This window comes from Staurois parvus, unplaced genomic scaffold, assembly GCF_062004578.1.
Source record: "Staurois parvus isolate SC_StPar_1 unplaced genomic scaffold, SC_StPar_1.0 ptg000088l, whole genome shotgun sequence".
Taxonomy (NCBI): domain Eukaryota; kingdom Metazoa; phylum Chordata; class Amphibia; order Anura; family Ranidae; genus Staurois; species Staurois parvus.
This window is the reverse complement of record NW_028317884.1, coordinates 1,887,821-1,906,235: the sequence shown is the minus strand read 5'-3', so window position 1 is coordinate 1,906,235 and position 18,415 is coordinate 1,887,821.

The window sequence follows — 18,415 nt, the reverse complement described above, 5'->3', positions numbered from 1 at the left end:
AAAGTAGAACTACTGTAAAGGCAAAACTTTTTTTTTTTGATTTTGGATAAAGCAAGGGAGGGTTATAACCCGTCAGATTATTTTAGCCATCTGTGTCCCATTGCGGAGATTTCCCTTCACTTCCTGTCTCATAGTCATACAGGAAGTGAGAGGAAATTAAAGGAATTCCTTGGGGACCACGAGGTCATTAGAACTAGTGTCTCCATTGGATGATTTCCCCTTCATTACTTTTCTTGGGACAACCCAGAAATTAGGGACTTTCTTAGTTTCACTTTCAATGATAAACAGGACAAATAGAGAGGGTGAATCTCCTTAGCGGGGGCACAGACAGCAATCAAAACCCGGCAGGCATTCTAATCCCTCTCCAGTCTACCCAAAACTAAAAAAAAAAAAGTTTTGTCTTTAGTTATACTTTAAGTCTGATGAGCCACTCGACTATAACTCCTGCTCGGCAGCCAGCATTTTCTTATAAAATTATATATATGATTTTGCAGTTCCGAGGAGGGGGCGCGCACCTTACCCACGCCACCATTCGCGGCCTCGACTGTCAATGACCGAGTCCTGGCCGGTGATAACTCGCTGGCACCTGGTGATCGCCAAATATCTCCGACAGGGGAGAGACCTGTGTATAAACAATACAGATCTCTCCCCTGTCTGCTCCTGCACACTGCTTTGTTTGGTTCTGCATAGCAGAGCCATACACAGCAGTGTGCATACAACGAAGCACACACACAGCCCAAGTAGTAAAACAGCACACAGCACAAAAGTAACCCTTTGATCGCCCCAGATGTTAATCCCTTCCTGTTTAGTGCCATTAGTACAGTGTCAGTGCTTTTTATTAGCACTAATCACTGTATTGGTGTCACTGGGGATGTCAGTGACACCAAGTCAGTTCCCCCCCCAATGTCAGAATGCCCGCCGCAGTCCAGCAGTCCCACTGTAAGTTGCTGATCGCCGCCATTACTAGTAAAAAAAACAATTCCAGTATATATACCACCATTTGTAAATGCTATAACGTCTGCAATTTCATTTTTAAAATTTTTTTTACTGGACATGTTTAATAGCAAAAGTCAAAAATATTTTTTTTTTCTCAAAATTGTCAGTAATTTTCTGTTTATAGCACAAAAAATAAAAAACACACAGGCGATCAAATACCACTGAAAAAAAGCTCCATTTGTGGGGAAAAAAAAAGGACATAAATTTCATTTGGGTGCAGCGTTACATGACCGCACAATTGTCAGTTAACATAACGCAGCACCGTACTGCAAAAAATGGCCTGGTAAGGAAGGGGGGTAAATCCTCTGGAGGGCAAGTGGTTAAAATGTATTGTACCCTTGTTCTTTAAAGTGTATGCCTTGACAATACTGTATGCCGGGCTGCATCCCGAGATCTCAGCATTACTCCTTTTCAGTTAATGAGCATGCACAGTGCCTCAAAGAAAGGACATTACTGAGGGGATTGTAGCTGTGAAAGGGTGGCTCCTGCATAATTAGTAGCAGTACCAACCAGAAAGTGGGCATAATCTGGGGCAGGACTAATGGCAAAGAAGGCCTGATATGCCTTGGCCATGGGCAGGGCTGACAGTCACTTGGGAACTGAGATGAAGATGTCGGTAAGTATGACAGTACTTTGGCAAACCAAAAACCATTGAGTTTAGGGTTTACTACTTTGTGGAAATCTATTTCTATTTTTCAGTTAGAAGGTTATAAACACTACACTTGCTCCCCCTGCTGGTGAATTAATGTACTGCATGATATTCTTTACTCTCCATGATGAAAGTTTCTGAAAGCAGAATTTTAAGTTTTCTTCCACTTTACCTTTGTGTCTTTCTTTGTCTCTCCTCCTTTCTCTATACTTTTATACATTGTCTGTTGGTACCCTATATTTTCCTCTCACCCACCCTTCTCTCCTCCTTTCTTTCTTCATTCTTTCATTCCTATCTTCATCTCCCCATATTTTCCTTCTTTCCACTTGGTATTTGATGCTTGCTTTCCTTACAAGCAGTGGTGCCTTTTTTTCCTTCCTTCCTTCCTTCCTCCATCCCCTTCCTTCCTTTCTTCCCTTCCTACAAATGATGCAATATCACGTGTTTTTACTCCCCACAAATGCAAGTCTAACAAACCATATAGGTGCACTGAAGGTGTTTTCTACCCTGAGCCCGGTGTCAGCCCAGTCCAGTTTTTTACTTTTCCATTGCCAACATGATGGGCCCAATCCACTGCAGTGTGCTAGAAATGTAGCTGATCACCACCAACTGTGCTCTGCAAAGGGCATATTTATGAATCAGCAGATGTGACATATGTGATGATTGTGCGCAATAGAGACATGGACGCAGTACATGACAGCAATCTTGTTAGGCCTCAGCCACTTTGTCTCTCCTCCCTCCTGAAATGGAATTTATAGCTGTAAGTTGAATGGACTTCCAAAGGACCTCTTATCTTAAATAAAACACAGCTAGATGAAGCTCCAGAGCTGTAAACCGCTAATTAGTCTGGTGCAAGAGGTCTGCTTTGAAAACCACTTTCCTCTGCCTGATCGTAAAACAATAACTCAGTCAGGCATGACCTGTTAGGCCATTAGGGCTCTAGGAATACAGAGCGTGCCATAAAATGTCCATTCCACATGTAACAATTCATAAAGTTCAGCAGGAACTGGGCACATTAATATTTGGTATATATTTGGATAGATCATTTTAATGTGAGTCAAACAAGGCCTTACATGACTATATTAGCACCTAGGAGAGAGAAGAAAGCAGTCTCTTCCCTCCTGGGTGACAAAGGTACACTGTGTTTGGTATCCTTGGGTTTGAAATATAATTCTGAATATTAATCTGCCAGTTGCTAGAATACCACCTGTACAAACTGGAAGTTATTAATATTAGTATAAAACTGCAGTTGGGACTTGGTCATAACCTTGGTCACCGCCTAGCACCCATCCCCAAACTGGATGATTGGTCATTTGTTGGTCATGATTGGTCAGGCGACACCCCTTTAATATCATAGAAAAAGACTGACATGACTGGAAAAGGGAGCTCTCATATAACATCAATCAGGAAACATCTACCGGACTTGAGAGCCAAGGCAATCTTTTTGTTCGGACAATTGGACTTGCTAAAACCAAGGATATTGCAGGTATTCTGCCTTCTGAACTCCTTTCTTTTATTTCTCTGTTGTTTTATTGTTCTCTTTAAGTCTTTTTAACATCTTTTTCTGTAAATATTTTAATTGCACCATTTTGACCTTTTTAATAGAAATTCCTATTTTGAAAAGTGTTGAAACTGTCTCTAAAGCTTTTAATGCAAACTAAAGAATCCCTGTCTCTTGAAGAGTGCTACTGTATTAATATTATTATTATAATACAGTATTTAATATGTACGTAATAATCCTCTGAACATCCCTGTCTGTGGTGACAGTGTGTATTACAGATGCTTATACTAACATAATAGTGTTACTGCTAAGATTTGTGAGTTTCCTCCTTCTCTGTAAAAAGGAGGTGGTAGCAGTGTGAAGGGTAATTGCGTAATTAACCTGACCCAGTAACAATCAGTCTGCTAGCACATAGATTGTAGTCCCGCGAGCTGGAAAATCTTTGTGCGGGGCACAGCTGAGAGTGGCATGTTATGCAAGTGACAGTGCGGTGTGAGATCAGCTGGTCCTTCGATCACGAGTTGGTGAGAACGGCAGGGGTCGGACGCCGCGTTCATACACACACCAAACATTCAATGTAAGTGAATCAGTCACTGTAATGTAACACACATTCCCCAGGAAGATACACCTGCAACTTTAGAAATATGCCCCTTGAGGTCAGTGTGAGCAGGGGCGGACTGACCATTTGGAAACTTGGGCACTGCCTGAGGGCCCGGGGTCAGTAGGGGGCCCCATGAGATGCCCCTGGTAACTTTTTCATAGGCTTTTTTGAGTTTGGGCAAGGACACAGGAGCCCTATTGCCCAGGGGCCCCATGAGTTGTCAGTCCGCCCCTGAGTGTGAGTCTCTACCATCTTCTGCTTCTGGAATTCAAAATATCAGTAAATGAAAGTAGGCAGTGCAGTATTTATTAGGACCAAATTATATCTAGCATATCACATCTGACGCTTGGCTGTCACTTTCATTAGGCTTCTTGTTCATAAAATCATTTCTAAAGTAAAGAAAGTCACAGCTGGCCAGTAACAAGAAGAAGAGCTAAGTGACTCGCACCGACAACTCACACCGACACAGACAGTTCAGGTTTAACATCTGCTGCTCCAGGGGAAACGACCAGAGGAAAGACAAAAGAGCTGCACACATCAACTACAGATGATCAACACATGGACTGGCTGAAGTCATACTAATCAAAGAGGTTTCTGATTGGAACCCATTGCACCTCTTTTTGGGAGCGCAGTGCAACAAACTAAGGTCCATTGGAAGGTGTGCTTGGGTACTAAATGTATTCTTGAAGCGGAGCTATGCTCACCTTCTCTCCAGCACTGTGATGTCCTGGAGCTGGCCAGGTAAAGATGACATCACTCCCGCACGTCTGCGACTTCATTCATCTCCGAAATTCTATACCAAGCTGTTTGTGCAGAGGGCCAGGTAACAGGTCCGGATTTAGCCTGTCTGATATGGGGGCGCAGCAAAAAACATTAGGGGGGCAGGGCATGCAAGGTCAACAGGGCAGTGTATAGAAGTCAGTAGGGCAGTGTACAGGGGGCCAGCAGGGCAGAGAGAGAGGGAAAGCAGTTCGTAGGGCAGAATACAGAGGCCATTCGTTTGTAGGGCAGTTTACAGCAAGTTATCAAGGAAGTTTACAGGGGTTAGCAGGACAGAGGATGAGAGGTCAGCAGGAGAGGGTACAAGAGTCAGTGGGGCAGTTTACAGGCGGTCAGTAAGGCAAAAAATAAGGGTCAGCAGGGCAGAGGATGGGAGATAAGCAGGAGAGTGTACAAGAGTCAGTGGGGCAGTATACAAGGGGTTCTGTAGGGCACAGGATAGGGGTCAGCAGGGCAGAGGAAGGGAGATAAGCAGGAGAGTGTACATGAATCAGTGGGGCAGTATACAAGGGTTCAGTAGGGCAAAAGATAGGGGGTAAGCAGGGCAAAGGACAGGGGTCAACAGACGAGATAACAGGGGTCAGCAGGGTGGGGTGGAGGGGGTTATCAGGGCAAAGACAGGGCAGTAAGGCAGAAGATAGGGCAGTAGGGCAGAAAAAAGGGGGTCAGCTGGGCAGAAAGAAGGGGGTCAACAGGACAGTGCTCAGAAGGGCAGTGTGTGGGGGTCAGCAGGATGGAGGACAGGGGTCAGAAGGGCAGGGTACAGAAGGTCAGAAGGGTAGAGGACAGGGGTCAGAAGAGGAGAGGACAGGGTCAAAACTGCAACATAGCAGCCAGCTATACACTGCAGATTGAGGCTGTGTCTGAAAGGGAATCTGATCTCAACTATGTGCTGTGTGGGGAGGAGGACATCTATTGACTGTCCTGTGTGTGTTGTCAGGACAAGGTCATCCAGCTCCCAGGGTGAAGATGACAAACCAAGCCCCCTATGTTTGAGCATCCTGTCTCAGCATAAATCCCTTCCCCTGAAAAAAAATAGCACTAATCAGCACGCTCCCCCCCAAGCATAACTTTTGTCTGCAAGCCAAAATTCTCCCCAAAAAACAATGGAAAAACATCCTCCTCCTCCCAGTATAAACCCCCATCCCGGCACAATCTTCGCCCCCAATCCCACCTCCAATGCCTACAATACCTCCTCTTAGCACAAATCTACCTCACCCAAAAATTACCCCTCCATGCACACATCCACTTTCCCCTCAAATTTCCCATCCAAGCACAAATCTCCCCAAAATTCTCCTTCTTAGCATAAATCCCCCCCATCCCCCCTCTGAACCCAAATTTCTTCACCACCTCCCAGCACAAATCCCCCCTCCTAGCACAAACCTCCCCAACCCCCCTTTCTAGCACAAATTCCCCCATCTAGCACAACCCCCCCCCCCCCCCCCGCTAATCACCCTTCCTAGCACAAATCCCCCCGCTAATCCCCCCTTCTACTACAAATCCCCCCCCCCCACAATCCCCATCCTCCAATCCCCTGCCTATGAAAAATTCCCCTAAATTCTTACTTCTAGCACAACCCCCTCCCTGTCGTATAGCAGATGACACAGATTCGATCTCCTCCAAGGACCGCTCATCCCCCAGCAGCAGCAAATGTAGAAAGGGGGCGGGTAATGAAACTGAGTACAGCCCGATGGTCAGAGCGATCCTGTGTCATCCGTTATATGGAGCAGCGCTGTTCAGACAGGAGGAAGGGGCAGAGCTCTGCACAATGCTGCTCCATATAGCTGATGACACAGGATCGCTCTGACCATCGGGCTGTACTCAGTTTAATTACCCGCCCACTTTCTACATTTGCTGCTGCTGGGGGATGAGCGGTCCTTGAAGGAGATGGGGGCTAGTAATGAAACTGTGTACAGCCCGATGGTCGAATTGAATCTGTCATCTGCTATATGGAGCAGCACTGTGCAGAGCTCTGCCCCTTCCTCCTGGATGACACAGGATCGCTCCGACCATCGGGCTGTACACAGTATCATTACTCGCCCCTATCTCCTCCAAGGACCGCTCATCCCCCAGCAGCAGCAAATGTAGAAAGGGGGCGGGTAATGAAACTGCACCGCACTGCACCTCTCCTCCTTGCTCTCTCTTCTTCATCACTTTCTTAATTGCTCCAGGCTCTCTTTTCCTTGACCCAGCTCTGAGTGTGGGGATGGGGGGTGTGGAGCTCAGCAGTCTGGGGAGCACAACTGAAATCGGGGGGGGGGGGGTGCAGCCCACCTGAGCACCCCACCCCAGCACCCCCCTATATCCGGCCATGGCAGGTAAGCAACTTTAATGCAGGAGAGACATTGTGGGGGGTATTTACTAGACAGTGCAAAATCTGGTGCAGCTCCGCATTGAAACCAGTCAGCTTCCAGGTTTTATTGCCAAAGCATAACTGAACAAGCTGAAACTGATTGGCTACCATGCACAGCTGCACCAGATTCTGACTACACCAGTTTTAGTAAATCTACCTTTGTATGTCTCTTTTGCATTAAAAATTCTGTCTGTTCATGATTTTTTTTCAATAACCGCTTAAGGACCACCCTATATCAGATATACTGCTACAAGGTGGCACCTGTGCACAGAATCACGTGTATATATATGTAATTTTGCAGTCCCAGGTAGGGGGCGCACGCACCCTACCCAGGCTGCTATTCGCGGCCGCAGATGTCAATCACCAAGTCCCGGCCTGTAATTACCCGCTGGCGCCCAGTGATTACTGAGCATCTCTGACAATGAGGAAGATTGTTTTGTTTACAAACACTCTTCCTCCCTGTCAGCTCGAACACACTGCTCGGGATGGCTGTGCACAGTACAGCCATCCCGATCAGTGTGCTTACAGTGAAGAACACCCCACCCCCTAGTAAAACACTTCCAGCACACAGTTAACCCTTTGATCACCCCTAACATTAACCCCTTCCTGCCCAGTGCCATTAGTACAGAGACAGTGTTTTTTTTTTTTTAGCACTGATCACTGTATTGGTGTCACTGGGGTGTCAGTGACACCAAGTTAGTTCCCCCCCAGTATCAGAATGTCCCGCTAAAAGTCGCTGATTGCCGCCATTACTAGAAGAAAAAAAAATCCTATTATCTATACCACCATTTGTAAACGCTATAACTTTCATGTAAACGAATTCATTTACACGTATTGGGATTTTTTTTTTTAGCAAAGACATGTCACAGAATACATTTTGCCCTAAATTTATGACAAAATTTGATTTATTACATTTTTTTACTGGACGTTTAATAGCAAAAAGTCCAAAATATTGTTTTTTTTTCTCAAAATTGTCGGTCTTTTTTTGTTTATAGTGCAAAAAATAAAAAAAAGGACATACATTTAATTTGGGTGCAGAGTTGTATGACCGCACAATTGTCAGTTAAAGTAACGCAGCGCCATAACGCAAAACATGGCCTGGTCAGGAAGGGGGGTAAATCCTCAGGAGGGCAAGTGGTTAAAGTTTCACTTTAAATTGACACTAAATTCGGGTTTCAAAAAAATCTACACCATATTGCCAAAAGTATTGGGACGCTTGCCTTTACATATGAACATGAACTTTAATGACATCCAAGTCTTAGTCCGTAGGGTTCAATATTGAGTTGGCCCACCCTTTGCAGCTATAACAGCTTCAACTCTTCTGGGAAGGCTGTCCACAAGGTTTAGGAGTGTGTCTATGGGAATGTTTGACCATTCTTCCAGAAGTGCATTTGTGAGGTCAGGCACTGATGTCGGACGAGAAGGCCTGGATTGCAGTCTCCGTTCTAATTCATCTCAAAGGTGTTCTATCGGGTTGAAGTCAGGACTCTGTGCAGGCCAGTCAAGTTCCTCCACCCCAAACTCACTCATCCATGACTTTATGGACCTTGCTTTGTGCACTGGTGCGCAGTCATGTTGGAACAGGAAGGGACCATCCCCAAACTGTTCCCACAAAGTTGGGAGCATGAAATTGTCCAAAATGTCTTGGTATGCTGACACCTTAAGAGTTCCCTTCACTGGAACTAAGGGGCCAAGCCCAACCCCACACCATAATCCCCCTCCACCAAACTTTACACTTGGCACAATGCAGTCAGGCAAGTACTGTTCTCCTGGCAACCGCCAAACCCAGACATGTCCATCGAATTGCCAGACAGAGAAGCGTGATTGGCCACTCCAGAGAATACGTCTCCACTGCTCTAGAGTCCAGTGGCGGAGTGCTTTACACCACTGCATCCAACATTTTGCATTGCACTTGGTGATGTAAGGCTTGGATGCAGCTGCTCAGCCATAGAAACCCATTCCATGAAGCTATCTATGCACTGTTGTTGTGCTCATCTGAAGACCCCACAAAGTTTAGAGGTCTTTAGTTATTGACTCTGCAGATAGTGGGCGACTTCTGTGCAATGTGTGCTTCAGCATGCACTGCCCCCGCTCTGTCATTTTATGTGGCTTACCACATGGTGGCTGAGTTGCTGTTGTTCCCAGTTGCTTCCACTTTATTATAATCCCACTAACAGTTGGCCGTGGAATATTAAGTAGCAAGGAAATGTCACGGATGGACTTATTGCTCAGGTGACAACCTATCACGGTACCACCCTTGAATTCACTGAGCTCCTGAGAGCGACCCATTCTTTCACAAATGTTTGTAGAAGTAGTAGTGATTTTATACATATGTGGCCATGGAGGTGATTGGAACACCTGAATCCAATGATTTGGAGAGGTGTCCCAATACTTTGGGCAATATAGTGTATATTCCAAAAGTGATATTAAACCCCAAAACAAAATGGAATATATACAATATGCAGCTTACCAATCCTTAAAGCAGAACTAACTTTTTTTTCTCAAAAAAAATGGATTTCCGGGTGGACGCCATTTGGCGTCCTCCCACACATGCGCAGTTTGTGCTACTACAGAGCCGCGCAGCGGCACGATCTGTCACCGGCCATGTACCTCGGACACAGCCGATGACGGATCTGAGTATCGGCCCCGTTGCCGGTACCATGTGACCTGCTTTGACCAATCAAATCAAGTCACATGACAGTTGTATACAACGGATGGCTTCATTCATGCCATCCATTGTATACTAGTGTCTAGCTGTGAATGGTCACAGCGATCACATGCACATGTCATGTGATTAGCTGTGGCCAAATCACAGCTAAGCTCAAAAAAAAAAAAAAACCCCTGAATGAATCGATGTCATTCAGGTAAATGCTTGCTTATAGCAAAGTAATTCTTTGCTATAAGCAAATTGTGTAAAAAAAAAAAAAAAATACTGATCACTTCCCCAAAGTAGTACAATGTTACTATGGTTACTACTTTGGACATAGTGAAATATTAAAAAAAAAATCTTAAAAAAAGAAAACAAATGTAATAAAAAAAAAAAATATATATATATATATATATATATTTTTTTTTTTTTTTTCATACTCTCACCAGTGTCCCTGATCACCGCCATGCCAGTTATATGTAAAAAAAATAGTGAAAATAATGTTTTAAATTTTTTAATTTTCTGAAAAATTATGACAAAAAAATACAACTTAAAAAACTCGCCATGCCTCTTATGAAGTACGTCGGATGGTCTACTTTGCAAAAAGTGGTCATTTGGGGGATATCTGTACTGTTCTGACATTCTTGGACCTCAAGAAATTAGATTGGCTGTCAGTACTTCAGGATTGATCAATATTCAGATCTATACCATAGTTTGTGAACTCTATAACTTTCCTACAAACTAAAAAATACATCCTAATTTGGGTTATTTTCGCCAAAGACATGTAGCAGAATACATCTTGGCCTAAATTTATGAAGAACAATTATTTATTTGCAAACTTTTATAACAGAAACAAAGAAAAACGTGTTTTTTTTCAATATTTTCAGTCTTTTTTTGTTAATTTAGCAAAAAATAAAAACCCCAGCGGTGATTAAATATCCCCAAAAGAAAGCTCTAGTTATGTGAAGAAAATGATAAAATTTTAGTTTGGGTACAGTGTTGTATGACCGCGCAATTGTCATTCACAGTGTGAGAGCGCTGAAACCTGAAAAATGGCCTGGGCAGGAAGGGGTAAAATTGCCCGGTATTGAAATGGTTAATAATCAAATTGTGCTTACAAGAAAGACAAGGTGTCTCAGCATGTGTAGAAATGGCAAACAGTATGAAAAACCTTTTCCTCAGATGAAGTTGGAAGTGACGACACACGTCAGGACGTGGCGTTGGCCGTAAACCAGAAGTTGCGGAGCGGCCATTTTGGAGAAGGTTTTTCATACTGTTTGCCATTTCTACACATGCTGAGACACCTTGTCTTTCTTGTACACACAATTTGATTATTAAAGAAGCTATATCCCTACCATTGCCTACTACAGGGGTGGGCAACTGTGGTCCTCCAGCTGTTGTAGAACTACAAGTCCCATGAGGCATTGCAAACCTGAAAGTTACAAGCATGACTCCCAAAGGCAGAGGCATGATGGGACTTGTAGTTCATCAACAGCTGGAAGGCCACAGTTGCCCACCCTTGGCCTACTGCACTATGTTGGTTGTACTTCGCTACATGTTATGATGCCATTGAGAACTGGATGATCTGTAGAGTGAGAAGAGCCCCCCTTTTCTAAGCGAGTGGACTATATTGGTCTGGTAAGGTGCACAAGATAGGAGGTGGCGGTCAGTGTGTTCACTAGCACTGAGAGTTGATGTTACGAGGGGAGCACGAGCAGAGTGAAAGGATTTTTGATGATATAAAACTATGTTTGATTCCTTCGGTATATTTCCTATGCGATGGCGGACGGATTTAGGAGCCCAACCACGAAGGGAGGTGAATTTTCTGGAAGCTTTTTCAAATTCATGAGAGGGTAAGAGTAAGGATGACGGATGGTTAGAGGTGCACACACGGTGGAGTGATTTTTTTGCTATGTTGGATATCATGCGTTGCAGATAATGCACTATATGCGATTTATATTTTTTCGAGGGTACTAAGTATAGGAAGAGGTTTTTTATCACTTGTGGAAGAAGAATACTCATTAAGAAGATATCGGCCCCGCTGGATGTTTTATATACAGAGATGCTGAATAAAAGTTGGACTTTGATAACCGGCAATTGTCAAAGGATAGATCGGCATCGATCATCAGGGCACTGATGATCAGTGCCACCCACCTGTGCCCATCAGTGCCTAGTAGTGCCACCCACCAGTGCCAGAAGAGCTCCCCATCAGTGCCCAGCAGTTCCGCCTGTCAGTGCCCAGCAGTGGTGGCATTCAATGGTGCAAGTCAGTGCCACCCCTCAGTGTCACCTATCAGTGCCCATCATTGTTGCATATCAGTGCCGCCTCATCAGTGCTGCCTATGAGCGTCCATCAGTGCTGCCTATCCGTGCCACCTCATCAGTGCCACCTTTCAGTGCCCATAAGTGCTGCCTATCAGTGCCCATCACTGCTGCCTATCAGTGCAGCCTCATCAATGCACATCAGTGAAGGAGAAAAATTACCTGTTTGCAAAATTTTATAATAGAAACAAATAAAACCTTTTTTTTCAACTTTTTTGCTTTTTATTTTGTTTATAGCACAACAAATAAAACACCCAGCGGCGAGTACATACCACCAAAAGAAAGCTCTATTTGTTTGAAAAAAAAAATGATAAAAATATAATATGGTTACAGTGTTGCATGACTGCGCAATTGTCATTCAAAGTGCGACAGCTCTGAAAACTGAAAATTGGCCTGGGCAGGAAGGGGGTATAAGTGTCCAGTAGGCAAGTGGTTAAACATAGTTTTTTTCCTTTTAGAATAAATGTTTTTACATAAATACAAGACAACCATTGTAAGCACCCCTGTATCTGTTCCATGCTTTGTCTCAATCCTCTAACTGCCACTTTTTCATGACAGAATGCTATGTTGAAGCTAGTTTAAAAAATAACCGATTTACTGGCTGGTTCACCAGGTGAAAATAAAAGGAGAGCCTACGAATAAAAAATGAATGCAGTCATCACATCTAAATGTTGGTTAGATGCAACATATTAGTTTTTTTTTGGGTGTAATACCACTTCGAAAAAGTCTCTTCTATTGCTCTCCTCAAAACCTTCAAATTCTTTTTTTTTTCTGCTGTGATGTAGCTGATAAAGAGTGTCTATGCTCATTTTCCATGGTCCCACTGTATGTAGGAAAGTAGCCACATTCTCTTGCTTGCTTCTGAGATGGACTGAGGACTACAAGATCTGTTGGGCAGCACAGTGGCTAAATGGTTAACACTTCTGCCTGGCAGAACTAGGGTCGTTGGTTTGAATCCCAACCACAGTGCCACCTGTCTGGAGTTTTCATGTTCTCCCTGTGCCTGTGTGGGTTTCCCCCGGGTACTTCGGTTTCCTCCGGTTTCCTAAATGTGAGTTAGGGACCTTAGGCTGGCCATACACTACACAATTTTCCTGAGATTTTTTCTTTAGATTTGCCAAAAACCATATAATATGAGGACAAACCTAAACAACACTTTCAATTGTATCCAATTAGGAAGGCCCTTGCACTACACAGTTGAAGGTAAATCTAAAGGAAATTGGGCAGAAATTGGACAGAAAATTGTATAGTGTATGGCCGGCCTAACAGGCACTGCTTGTTCCAAACAAATGGAATTAAGAGGGAAAAGAAGAAGTTCAGGAGCTCACAGAGGATGTTACAAGAAGGCAGAAAAATATATATATTTTTTTAATTCTCTGTTTAGGAAGGGAAACAAGTTCATACAATATAATCATTCAGGTAAGGGTACAAGCATAGATACAAGATCATAACCATAGAGCAATGTGTGACGTTATTGAGGCAATGTAATTGGGTAATGAGGCCAATCCTCCACTACAAATAGCTGGGATAACCAATCTGACCTGATTTATCCTCCCTGGCGGTATTCCCGAGTGTAGCTCGGGGTAAAGTTTCCGCATCACAAGCGGTAACCCCGAGCTACACGCGGGCTTACCATGCGGCGCTGCTCCGGGATCCCTCGATCACTCACCTTGTCCTGCGCTCCCACGATGTCCCTCCTGCAGTATCCCCGGCAATGTCCTCTGGCCGATGCCGACATCTGTCATCTGGGTTCTATCCCCTGCGAGCGTCGGGACGTACGGGGGACGTAACTGGCGGGAAATTTAAAAATGTGAAAAAGTGACATCCACTAAATACACAAAAATCACATAGTAAAACATTACTGTATCAACCCATTTCACATACATTTTGTCCCTAGTGCTTTGTCCTGTGCCCTGCCTGCATTTTTACTGTTCTTTCTGCCTGGAAACGGAGAAACGTCCATGGCATCCAAAAAGCGTCCCTTTAGGTCAAAAGCAGTTTTAGACCAGCTAGAGAACAGCGATAGTAAATTAGAACTACTTGCAGAATTGAGTGATAATGATTTGTGGGGAAATTCGTCATCAGACACAGAAAACGATTTTGAGACTTTGCTCAGTGATGTGCGAACTTGGCGTTATATTTCAAACATTTTGGATTGATTACCGTAATTTTCGCACCATAAGACGCACTTTTTTCTCCCAAAAAAAGGGGGGAAAATGTCAGTGCGTCTTATGGAGCGAATGTAAAGCGGCCGGTTTGGTATTTCTGCCGCCACCATGTCAGAATATCGGGCCGGCCGCTCAGCTCTTCTCTCCTGCAGGACCTTACCTGTTCCTCGCTCCAGCGCTGCAGTCTTCCCGCGGCGGCTTCTGTGACAGCCGGGTGTCCACTGCGCATGCGCGAGAAGCGCCGCGCTTTGTGAATGGTCCGGTGTGTTCTTGGACACATGGCAGGTCCCAGAAGGCTCCGGGCCATTCACAAAGCGCGGCGCTTCTCGCGCATGCGCAGTGGGCACCCGACTGTCACAGAAGCTGCCGCGGGAAGAAGAAGGAAGGACAACTCCGTGGAAGTGGGAGCGGGTAGCTATCAAATTCAGGTACACGCTCCCCCTCCCTGCCCAAAGGTCCGCAGCCTCTGGTAATTTCCTTTACTGTCTGCAGTCTCTGGTCTTCTGTACTATGTCCACAGTCTCTGGTCATTCCCTGCACTGTGTCCACAGTCTCTGGTCATTCCCTGTACTGTGTCCGCAGTCTCTGGTCTTCTGTACTATGTCCACAGTGTCTGGCCATTCCCTGTACTGTGTCCGCAGTCTCTGGTCATTCCCTGTACTATGTCCACAGTCTCTGGTCATTCCCTGTACTGTGTCCGCAGTCTCTGGTCTTCTGTACTATGTACACAGTGTCTGGTCATTCCCTGTACTGTGTCCGCAGTCTCTGGTCATTCCCTGTACTATGTCCACAGTCTCTGATCATTCCCTGTACTGTGTCCGCAGTGTCTGGTCATTCCCTGTACTGTGTCCGCAGTCTCTGGTCATTCCCTGTACTATGTCCGCAGTCTCTGGTCTTCTGTACTATGTCCACAGTCTCTGGTCATTCCCTGTACTGTGTCCGCAGTCTCTGGTCATTCCCTGTACTATGTCCACAGTCTCTGATCATTCCCTGTACTGTGTCCGCAGTGTCTGGTCATTCCCTGTACTGTGTCCGCAGTCTCTGGTCATTCCCTGTACTATGTCCGCAGTCTCTGGTCTTCTGTACTATGTCCACAGTCTCTGGTCATCCCCTGTACTGTGTACGCAGTCTCTGGTCTTCTGTACTATGTCCACAGTCTCTGGTCATTCCCTGTACTGTGTCCACAGTCTCTGGTCATTCCCTGTACTATGTCCACAGTCTCTGATCATTCCCTGTACTGTGTCCGCAGTCTCTGGTCATTCCCTGTACTATGTCTGCAGTCTCTGGTCTTCTGTACTATGTCCACAGTCTCTGGTCATCCCCTGTACTGTGTCCACAGTCTCTGGTCATTCCCTGTACTGTGTCCGCAGTCTCTGGTCATTCCCTGTACTATGTCCACAGTCTCTGATCATTCCCTGTACTGTGTCCGCAGTCTCTGGTCATTCCCTGTACTATGTCCACAGTCTCTGATCATTCCCTGTACTGTGTTCGCAGTCTCTGGTCATCCCTGTACTGTTTGCAGTCTCTGGTCATTCCCTGTACTGTGTCCGCAGTCTCTGGCCATCTCCTGTACTGTGTCCGGAGTCTCTGGCCATCTCCTGTACTGTGTCCACAGTCTCTGGTCATCTCCTGTACTGTGTCCGCAGTCTCTGGTCATCTCCTGTACTGTGTCCGCAGTCTCTGACCATCTCCTGTACTGTGTCCGCAGTCTCTGGTCATCTCCTGTACTGTGTCCGCAGTCTCTGGTCATCTCCTGTACTATGTCCGCAGTCTCTGGTCATCCCCTGTACTGTGTCCGCAGTCTCTGGTCATCTCCTGTACTATGTCCGCAGTCTCTGGTCATCCCCTGTACTGTGTTCGCAGTCTCTGGTCATCTCCTGTACTATGTCCGCAGTCTCTGGTCATCCCCTGTACTGTGTCCGCAGTCTCTGGTTATCTCCTGTACCGTGTCCGCAGTCTCTGGTCATCCCTTGTACCGTGTCTGCAGTCTCTGGTCATCTCCTGTACTGTGTCCGCAGTCTCTGGTCATCTCCTGTACTGTGTCCGCAGTCTCTGGTCATCCCCTGTACTGTGTCTGCAGTCCATTGGTTCAGAATATTTTTTTTCTTGTTTTTCTCCTCTAAAACCTAGGTGCGTCTTATGGTCAGGTGCGTCTTATGGAGCGAAAAATATAGTATATTATTGAATTAAATGTATTATTATATTATTATTTTTTATGATTATTAAATTATAATTTATGATTTTGTGTTTCAAGTATTATCCTACCCGGGATGTTTACTAGACTCTTGTTCGGACAGATTTCAGTGAGTTATTCCTAAAAATTACAGGCCTACAATAAAAAAAAACATATATTTGCATGCGAAAAAATGTACTGCTTTGAGCACAGAAATACTGACATAATCAGACCACCAGGGAGGGTACTAGAGAAGCGAAGTGGGAGGGGTAGGGAGAAAAGAAGAAGTGAGGGGAAAGGGATAGGGAGAAGGATGGAAATAAAAATAAGGGGTGGGGGGGGGATAGGAGCGGTTGGTGCAGATGAAATAGGTTTTCTTACTTGCGTCACGCTTGTTTTGCGAGGAGAGGACAAGTTCTACCAAATGGTTTATCTCTTTAGGAAGAAACAATTTCATGAAAAATAGATTACAGGGCCATTACTTAGTGGATGTATACGGATTCTTTTTGGAGGATACGGATGTTGTTTAGTGTCGCCTTTATGTGCAGTAAAGCCTGTGGTAACACATGTATTATTGCAATGACATAGCATGACTGGGCCCTAAAGAAACGCACACAAGATGCAGCATGCTGCAAGATAACGCACTACCATGGCAGGTTCATTGGCAACTGAGTGCGCTCAAGATGGCTGCCTTGCCTCCTAAGCACCCTGAGTCCCCGGGGAGAAAGTCATTCTAAAAATACAAATAATAAAAATGACAGTGTATTATGGTACGCTGCATTGAGGGCTTGTTTCACACCAGGTGCCGTGTGGGGTGGCACGCAAATCTGACCACACAAAAAACACACTGCTGTCTGCAGACATACGCGGTTGCTATTAAAGAGTTACTAATCCCACAACAGTAAAATCAGGCTGTATATGCAGTAAAGCATGCTTGTTATACTCACTTTGGAACCTAAGGGGTTAATCCTCTGCATTGTGTAAAAACACTGTTTGATCCTGACTTCTCTGATCCTCCCCTTCTTCCAGTGTCCCCCCTCTTATCTCCCGATAAGACATATCGTGAGGAGACACTTTGCACATGCTCAGTTTGGTGTGTATTGCTAGTGAGGGTTTTTTTTCTTTCTTGGGGAGTGCATGTGATCAGCACAGGGCCAATCAGCACTGTCCAGACAGAGGTCAGGGGGTTTCACATCCTCCTACAGCAGAAAAAACTCCTCCGACAAGCTTTAACATGTGCTCTGCTGGACACTGATAGAAGTCACAAGACTGCTCTAACTGCTGATGAAAAAATATATTTATATTTACTAAAATAATGGCATTTCCATGTTGTGTGTACTGTGGGAGACCAGATACAGTGAATGCAGGGTCCTGGTTTTAGTAACATTTTAATTCTTAACGGGACCTCCATACATCTAGCAAACACACAAGTTTTTGTACCCGCCTAAACACATGGCACCTTGGTACCTTTGTGTTTTGGTGCAGTGCGATTTTAAAAATTATGCTGGTACTTTTTAGCATTTCACATGCATAGGGCCCTAAAGCAATGAGCAGGAACGTGCAAAAAACAAGCGCGTGCATTCAGATGTGCCTCCAGATGTGAAGGAACCCTGAGATAAAAGGCACCTGTCCTTGTTTTTTTTGGTTTGTTCTGGTGCATTGGCTTACCTCTCAACTTTTTGAGATGGGAACAAGGGATGCCTATTAGCAAATGTATGTAGGAATAGGACACACACCCTGCCACACCCTATAATTCCTTGACGCCGAGCGCACACATATGCGGCCTCTCGGCGTGTGGGCCTTGACACCAAGAGGCCGCATATTTGCGTGCAATTAGAAAATACGTATGTGCTGAGAGTGCGCGCCCTGCGCACTCCCACCACCTACTGTCAGGTCCATAAATATTGGGACATCGACACAATTCTAACATTTATGTCTCTATACACCACCACAATGGATTTGAAATGAAACGAACAAGATGTGCTTTAACTGCAGACTGTCAGCTTTAATTTGAGGGTATTTACATCCAAATCAGGTGAACGGTGTAGGAATTACAACAGTTTGCATATGTGCCTCCCACTTGTTAAGGGACCAAAAGTAATGGGACAATTGGCTTCTCAGCTGTTCCATGGCCAGGTGTGTGTTATTCTCTCATTATCCCAATTACAATGAACAGATAAAAGGTCCAGAGTTCATTTCAAGTGTGCTATTTGCATTTGGAATCT